Here is an 8,597-nt window from a genome sequence, read left to right on the forward strand (position 1 = left end):
TAACCACTAAGAATAATATATGCAGTGTATTATTTGTTGAAACTGTACTTCCGATTTGATTTGAAACTGTCTCATTGCTATATGTTTATCAATAAAACTGTAGAAAAAAAAAAGCCATATATTGCATGAGACTACTCATGCAATTCTTTCTCATATAATGAATCTAGCAGGAAGAAAAGAGAGATAAGAAAGTATGAGGGAGACTGTTAGAGACGATGAAGAGGAGGAGGAAAGGGAAAGGGGGAACAATGGGGAAGATGATCAGAGTTACTATATGCATTGTATGAATACGCTGCAATGTGACCCACCTGGGTATAATTAATATGAACAATAAAGTACATCATAGAAGCAATAAAAAAAAATAAAAATAAATAAACTATTTGCTTTATTTCTTTAAGCCAACAAGGGACATTGCTAAGGAGTTCTTTACGTAATGTGTACATGACTTTGCTCAGTAAACCTTTTCTGAGTGCCTGCTACCCCTACCCTGCAGAGGGTCATGCCCAATCACTTCTGTGGGGCTTTGCTGGATTTTCCCAAAGGCAAGTATTGGTGTCCTACTTGTCATATGGTGGCTGGCCAGAGCGTAAGGAGTCTGCACACAATCATGTACCCCTGTAATAACAAGTTTTTATTATTTTATTTTATTTTTTGATTTTGGGGGCAGGGTCACTCTGTGTAGTTCAGGCTGGCCTCAAATTTACAGCAATCCTTCTGCCTCAGGCTGACAAGTTTTGGGACGATAGGCATGTGTCAAAATGCCAGGCTTCTGTGACATGTGTTTTAATAGCCGAGATAAAACTATTGTGTTTTATTATTTTTCTGTTTCAAACACTTTTTATTAGTGTCCTCAATGGTTTTAAAAGCCAAGTTTTATTCAAAGACTGAAGGTGATTTTTTTTTTTTTTTTCAGAACCGAAGATTGAACTCAGGCCCTTGCACTTGCTAGGGAAGCGCTTATCCCACTGAGCCATCTCCCTGGTCCCCTGAAGGTCATTTTCTCTAATCTTATGGTTCACAATCTCTTTCAAAATGGTTTTCCCTTGTAAAAACGTTAGTCTTTGCTAGTGAAAAGTAGAAAGCAAGTAGAGGCTGGTACACAGTTGCTATTTTAGACTAAAACTAATCTTCATCACTTCTAGTGAATGCATATGCACTACAGGGCTTAAACTGCATGGAACTTGAGATGGGAGAGAGGTATTTTTTCCTCACACATAATTATCATTTCTTTGAAGCAGTATGTTACTGATAGTGAAAGGTCAGTCCTACCAAATAGTTCAAGAAAAATATTTATCTTAGAAGAGAATTCAATATTTAAAGTTATTTCATCTATTGTAGATGCATTCTGAGACCAGAGGTTGTAAAATTATATTCTTGTTACTTTATGGTCTAAAATCTTCTGCATATTCCTAAAAGGTGGAAAAGTAAATGAGCAAGCCCTCATAATGGCTGAGTAAGCCCAAAACGTTGTGTGTGTGTGTGTGTGTGTGTGTGTGTGTGTACTGGAGAGGGAATCCCGGCAGGTTCTACTACTGAGCCATAGCCCAAGTCCTCTATATCTTTTATTTTGACATTTTGAGACAGGCTTTCACTAAGTTGCCCATGCTAGGTTCAGATTTGTGATCCTCCTGCTTCTGCCTCCTTCAGTTCTGGGATTCCAGGCACATGCTCCCTCGCCTAACTTGTGCGTGTACTTATAAACAAGATGTTGAGTCTCATTATTGTTACTTTAATTTACAAAACTCCCTTTAAAAGTCAGCGTATTAGGATTGGCAACCATCCCTCTTGTGGAGGACAGTGTGATCATTTGAACCTGTGGACAATCCGACCTGATGGAACGGGGGCAGAGTTATTTTAACAGCAATTTCTCCCATGAGATTTCTTCCTTTGAAGTATCATAAAGCAGTGAATGCTATTCTTCAGGAGAAAATTTCTCATAAAAATATTTCAGGAAGAGAAATCTGTGCTGTGAGGATGCCAAGGGGAGGGACCTGGGTGTCTTCCTGCTGTCCCCCACATATACGAGGCAGGCAAAGGAGACAGAAGCCCCTTGGTGCCACTCAGCTGGGAAGGAGAGAGGGGGCAGGGGAGAGGTGAAGCCGGGAGGGGATGACATGGCAGGGTAGGGGCTGAAAGGGGTGGAGGTGGAGGATTTCAGCAGTAGGCAGGGGTAGGGGACTTTGGAGAGCGGGAAGTGGAGGAGCTTTCTAGGATGCTTTGCCAGCACCTTTCAGTAAACTGATAGTAAAAGTCTGTATTATTTAACCAAAACATGCCTCATATTACCTTTGACAGACTCACACAGGAACTGCGTTGTACGGAGCCTCTGTTGTAGACTATTCAAGCATAAATGAAAAGCCATCTCTTAGCCTAGCGTCTCAGAAGCTTTCTTTTTACTGGGGTAAGTATCTGACACCCACAACTTGGAGAAGAGGTTTGTTTTGGCCTATAGTTTCAGTCCATAGTCAGTGGGCTTCAGGCAGAAACGGGATGGCAGAGGGGCCTAGAGGAGGAAAAGTGATCAATGCAGGGCAACCAGGAAGCAGAGAGAGAAGCGAGAAGCTGGGATTGAGAATACACCTTTCCAACCCTCACCCCCAGCGACCTCACCGTGCTGACTTGGCTGCCCCTAGGCTTTGGGGAAAATTTTTTGAGCTAACCCATAGCATTCTACCCTAGGCCTCCAAAAGGCTCATGCTCATCTCAATATGCAAAAGGCACTGAGTCCATCTCTAAGAATGCAAAAGGCACTGAGTCCATCTCAAAGTTTTAATAGTTCCAGAATTACTGAGAAGTTCAAGCCCAAAGTCTCCTCTGAGACTAAAGGTAAATGTTTAGCTTTGAGCCCCTACAAAAATAAAAAAAAGAAAGCTAAACATGGCCAACATACAGTGGCATATGGAAAACATTCCTATTCCAAAAGGGATACTTAGGGCAGCAGGATGGGACCAAGGCAAGGCTGAAACCCAGCGGGGCAAACTTTAAATCCTATAGCTTTGTGTCCAGGTACTGGCAAAGGCTGGGTTGAGATATGAGCTCTGGTTGGCTTGAGCATCACTGCTCCTATGCAATCATGTGATGTCATCCTCGGAGCTTCTCTCTTGAAGCAGAGATGCAGCTGCTCATTGCTTGCAGCTTTTCTTAGCAGATATTGTGCATTCCTGGCTTTTCTAAATTCTGGGGGTCTCAACTGTCCTTCTGGCTTCATCCTTGCAACTCCATGAACTGCTCTCTCAGGAGCCCCCTGCCTGACCTTTCAGGCTGTCTTCTGAAATTTGGGTTCACAATGCTTACATTCCACATGCTGTAAAACCAGTACTACATGGGTTACAGCAAGGTTGGCAGCCAGCTCCAGCAGAAGCCTGGGTGTCTTAGATCATATAACTTCTGAGGGCTTGAGCATTATGACATTTCAGAAAACTAATCAATTTCTGGGAGGTGTCCCAGGGATTCTCTTCTCAAATGAAAATTTACAGTTGTGCACTTTTCTGGCTGTGCAGCATGGAGATTTGCTGATTCTCAAGATGCCATCTTCTTTCTTTTTGTTTATATGCAAAGTATTTGGCTTCCTTTTACTTTCAGCAGTGAAGTTCTCTGTGCTCCAACTTTGAAGAATCTTTCTTCCTGATGAAATTACAAAATTTTGACATCTACTTTTTGCTCCATATTTTCTCTATAGATCTGGTTAAAAGAAGTTAGCAGTACCCATGCCAAAGCCTGAACATCGGGTGACTTTGAAATTTCCTCTACACGTTGATTAGCCCATTGCCCTTAATCTCAGTCTCCCATGAAGCATCAGGACATAGGCAAAATGAAGACAATTTTCTGCCACACTGTTGCACATATGACTTCAGTTCAACTACCAGTAGAGTCCTTGTTCCCACGTGAAACCTGGGTGTGACCTTACAGCATGCATTTCTCCAGCATTCTGGTCTTATTTTTTTTCTTTTTAGGTGGCAAAAACCAGGCTTTATTCATTTTATTTATTTTGTATTTTAGGGAAGGGTCTACAGGGTGTTCAGGGTCTCACTCGTAGTGATCCACCTGTTTACAGAGCTGGGATTACAGGTGCGCACCACCATGCCCAGTCTCAATTGCGGTGCCGGGGGGCCCAGGCCAGCATGGCAGGCCCAGGAATGGAAGCCCTGGCCCCTGCGCCTGCTTGTAGGCACTTCAATCCACCGAGCTATTTGGCCAGCCCAATCAGGCTTTATTTTGGAAAAGATGACTTAATTGGTTTTTGGTGGAGGGCACAGACAAGAAGGGGTATCCCAGGCAGTAATATTCCCCTAAGGATGGGCTGAGGGCTAAGCTGAGCCTCAGCTGTCTCCCCATGGCCTCTGGGGCAGCCTTGGGAGAGGTATGGGCTGGGAGAGGCTGCTGTGGCCCTTTCACTTGGGCAGGACATCAGAAGTCTCAGACACCAGCTTCCCATTGCGGGTCTTGGTCTTCTTCACAACCTCAGCAGACTTGGTGCGGGTGAAGCCAGGGCTTTGGAGGCTCCCAAAGCCAAGGCTTGTGAGGCCCCCATAGGGTGAGCTCACCATTCCTGAATAGCCCCTGGTGGTCTTCATGTGAATGTTCAAGTTCTGCATCTCAGCTTCCAGCCTGTTCTCCTTGCCCTCCAGCAGCTTGTGGTAGGTGGCAATCTCAATGTCCAGGGCCAGCTTGACATTCATGAGCTCCTGGTACTCACACAGCTGCCGGGCCACATCCTGCCTGGCCTTCTGCAGGGCAGCCTCCAGCTGGGCCAGGTTGGCGCTGGCATCCTTAATGGCCATCTCCCCATGCTGCTCGACATCAGCGATGGCAGCCTCCAGGGATGCTCTCTGGCCTTTGAGGACCTCAGTCTGTGCGTGCAGGTGGCTGATGCTGCAGTTCATCTCAGAGATCTCGGACTTTGTGCAGCAGAGGTCATCCCCATGCTTCCCAGCCAGAGTCTGCAACTCTTCATGCTTGATCTGGTACATGCTCTTGGCCTTGGCCTGGCTGTGGTTGTTGATCTTGTACTGGGCCTTGACCTTGGTGATGATGCCGTCCAGGTCAGGGAGTGGCTATTGTCCATGGACAGCACCACAGATGTGTTGGAGATCTGAGACTGCAGCTCATGTATCTCCTTTTTATACACCTGCCTGAGGAAGTTGATCTCATCAGTCAGCCCTACCAGGCATGACTCGAGCTCCATCTTATTCATGTAAGCTTCATCCACATCCTTCTTTTTTTTTTTTTGGGGGGGGAACCAGGGATTGAACTCAGGCCCTTGCGCTTGCCAAGGAAGCACTTATTCCACTGAGCCATCTCCCAGGCCCCCTCCACATCCTTCTTGATGAGGACAGATTTACTCTCCATCTCTTACACTTGTTGATCTCATCTTCATATTTAATCTTGAAGTCCTCTACCAGCCTCTGCATGTTGCCGAGCTCCACCTCCAGCTTCAGTTTCTCCTGACCCAGTATGTCCAGCTGCTTCTGGAAGTTGCTGATGTAGCTTTTGAGCATGTTGTCCATGTTACTCCAGTATGTTTTCTGCTGCTGCAGGAGGCTCCACTTAGTCTCCATAACCTTATTCTGTTGCTCCAGAAACCAAACCTTGTCGATAAGGGAGGTGACTTGTTGTTGAGATTCTTGATCTGCCTCTCCTGAATTTGCTTGGCCTGGATGTTGGGGTCTACTTCCAGGCTCAGGGGTCCAACAGGCTCTGGTTCACTTGGATGGCCATGATGCCCCCAACACCACCAGCCGTGCCATAGCCACCCAGCCCCAGGATGCCCCAGAAGATGCTGCTGGTACCCATTTGGGAGAAGCAGGAGGAGCTGATACGGGAAGCAGGTCCACTGGTGTAGGAGAGGCTGCTGAAGGCCCAGGGACCATAGGTGGACATGTTGTAGGACTTGTAGGCCACACTTATGGACATGGTAGAGGCTCAAGTGGAGGTAGCTGGACTGAAGATGGAGATTTGTAAAGGAGCCTGGCAGCTGCTTCTGCACGGTGGCCATTCTGGTCTTCTGAGCTCTAATCCGAATCTCCCATTAAGCTCAACTTACAGTATTCTAGCATGTTTCTCACTTGCACCTCCAATTTTTTTTTTCAGAACCAGGGATTGGACTCAGGTCCTTGAGCTTGCCAGGGAAGTGCTTATTCTACTGAGCCATCTCCCCAGCCCCTGCACCTCCAAATTTTTCTAAACTCTTTCCAAAAGCCAGCTCCAAAGTCTTTTAAACCATGGTCAGGTATAGTCACAGCAATGATGCCAGCTCTGTGGTATCAGATCTGTCTTAGTCACTTTCCAGTTACCAGAATGAAATACTTGACACATACAATTTAAAGGAAGAGAGATTTTAGCTCAATCAGTTCACAGTTAGCTGGCTCTAAGGTAAAAACAGATAGGCAGAGGGGCCAGAGGCGGAATGATGCTCAATTCCTGGCAACCATGTGGGGGATGGGGGCTGGCCTGCAGTGCAGTGCCAAGGCCCTGTGTTCCACAGTTTGGTGAGTGGAAGGGAAGCAGGAAGTCACACCAGAAGACAGGAGGGTGGCCTGAAACACCCCAGGCACAGTGCCCAGCAGCAGAGACGTCAGTGAGCAGGGTTTTCTTCAGGACCCTTGGCTGAGAAAGAAAAACATCTGAGAGATTTCAACTAACTTCTCTCCCTTTTCTAGCCAAGTAGTTTCCATGAATAGATTACCAGAAACCTAAAACAAGAAAACAAACAAAAAACCAAAGCAAAACCCATAGCAAGTTTTACCAAGCTGTGGTGGTCCATATAATTTTATATCATTGAAAAAAAGAAAGTGCTAGAAAATATACATGTAGTTGGGTTACTAAAAATACTTTGTCATGAACATAACTTTTTTAAAATTAATTTTGTTGAGAAACAAATAGCAATGAGACAGATTCAAAACCCATTAGTATGGTGTTTGTAAATAGGATCACAAGTCCGCATCTTGTACAGCAATTAACCACTAAGAAGAATATATACAGTGTGTTATTTGTTGAAAAATAAAAATAAAATAAAATAAAATAAAATAAAATAAATGCAAAAAAAACCCAAAACCCATTAGTAGGACAATTTCAATAATTAATACATTGCATATTGTTGTCTTCGTAGTGGTTATTCGTAGAACAAGATGCAGACATGATACCCTGTCCAAACACTATTAGTACAAACCCTTTTTTCTCATTGAATTAAGAGAAAGTAGCTGTATATCTATCCTAGTTTTTTTTTTTTTTAGAACTTGGGAGTGAACTCAGACCCTTGCTCTTGCTGGGGAAGCACTTACTCTACTGAGCCATCTCCATAGCCCCCTAACTAGTTTGTATATGCAGATACAAAATGGTCCTTCATTTGTATCCCATTTTTTTGGTTTAGTTTTGTCAGAGATGGGTATTTAATTGCCATTTAAATATTGTAGGTGCATGAATTCAGCAAAATAATCCAATATACTCCAGTAGTCCATAATACTAGTGGGTTATCTGCAGTACTGGCAATGTCAGAAGTTGTTGATTTTAGCCTTTTACAGCTCAGTATATTAATATGGCTTTACTTTTTAATACCTCATTTTTATACCTTTCTGTTGGATGGTTAAGACCAAGATAAAACAAGACCTATATAACAAGAAATGTAACTTTTGTATTTGACAAGGTCAGTCAAATCCCCTCAGGATTTATCCTGAAACCCTGTACCGCAGTTTGTAGATCTTTTGTCAGCGTCAGCCATGTGGATGAGTCAAGGCCATTGCTTGACCAATTTGCTTTCTGCGAAAGCCTGAGAGAATGTTTTCTCTCCATGTGACTGTCCTTAGGCATACTCTATATCATCGATCACTTTCCTCTGTGGCCCTACAATCTCCTTGATCAGAAAATTTGGTTCACAACTGAGTTATAGGATGTTACAGTACAGGTTCTATTATGTCCTGAATCCTCACTGACCTTGAAAGGCTAGGGCTAAAATGTTGGCTGTCCTTGCAGCCCTTCTTTTTCCCTAATTTTTGGTCTGCAAAGTTAAGTTGTTAATCCTCCTATCTGTATATACAAAATAGTTAGGATAGATATATAGCTACTTTCTCTTAATTCCATGAGAAGCTTCTCTTAATATTATCACCCTATAACATAGGCAGTTGAGCTTAACCTCACTATCTTTCTGAATATCAAACATCTTAGACATAAGCTAGGAAACATGACAAGGGCAAAACCATACATTTATATGTACAAGATGGATAAGGCAATGATCCTGAGAATCTTCAGCAGGTTTTTGAAATCAGCAATTAATTGGTAGGATTCTCACCCTGACTAACTATATATGCTGATACCTGTGAACTAAGCAACTGCACTGAAGATAACAATGTGTAATACAAGGGTCATGCTTGAAATGCCCGTCATTCTGGTCTTCTAAATACGTACTGCTTGTCATGTCACATCAATTACTGCTATACTGTCTCTCAAGTAAATGTTTGTTTTTTAAAAAAAGGTAATAAATGAAAACAAGAGATGAGAAAAATAATGTCATAAGACTCTCCTGCTACAATGCAAAAATGGTTAAATTTCTGAATTTCTGTGTAAAAATATGTACTTGTTTATTCCTATTTTTTATTTTTATT

General features: G+C 43.4%; 1 pseudogene; it reads right to left on the bottom strand.

The window, feature by feature from the left end:
* Nucleotides 1-4,391: 4,391 nt before the first annotated feature.
* LOC101578189 lies at nt 4,392-5,880 on the bottom strand (annotated as a pseudogene).
* Nucleotides 5,881-8,597: the final 2,717 nt, after the last annotated feature.

This window comes from Octodon degus, unplaced genomic scaffold (assembly GCF_000260255.1).
Source record: "Octodon degus isolate 3935 unplaced genomic scaffold, OctDeg1.0 scaffold00016, whole genome shotgun sequence".
Taxonomy (NCBI): Eukaryota; Metazoa; Chordata; class Mammalia; order Rodentia; family Octodontidae; genus Octodon; species Octodon degus.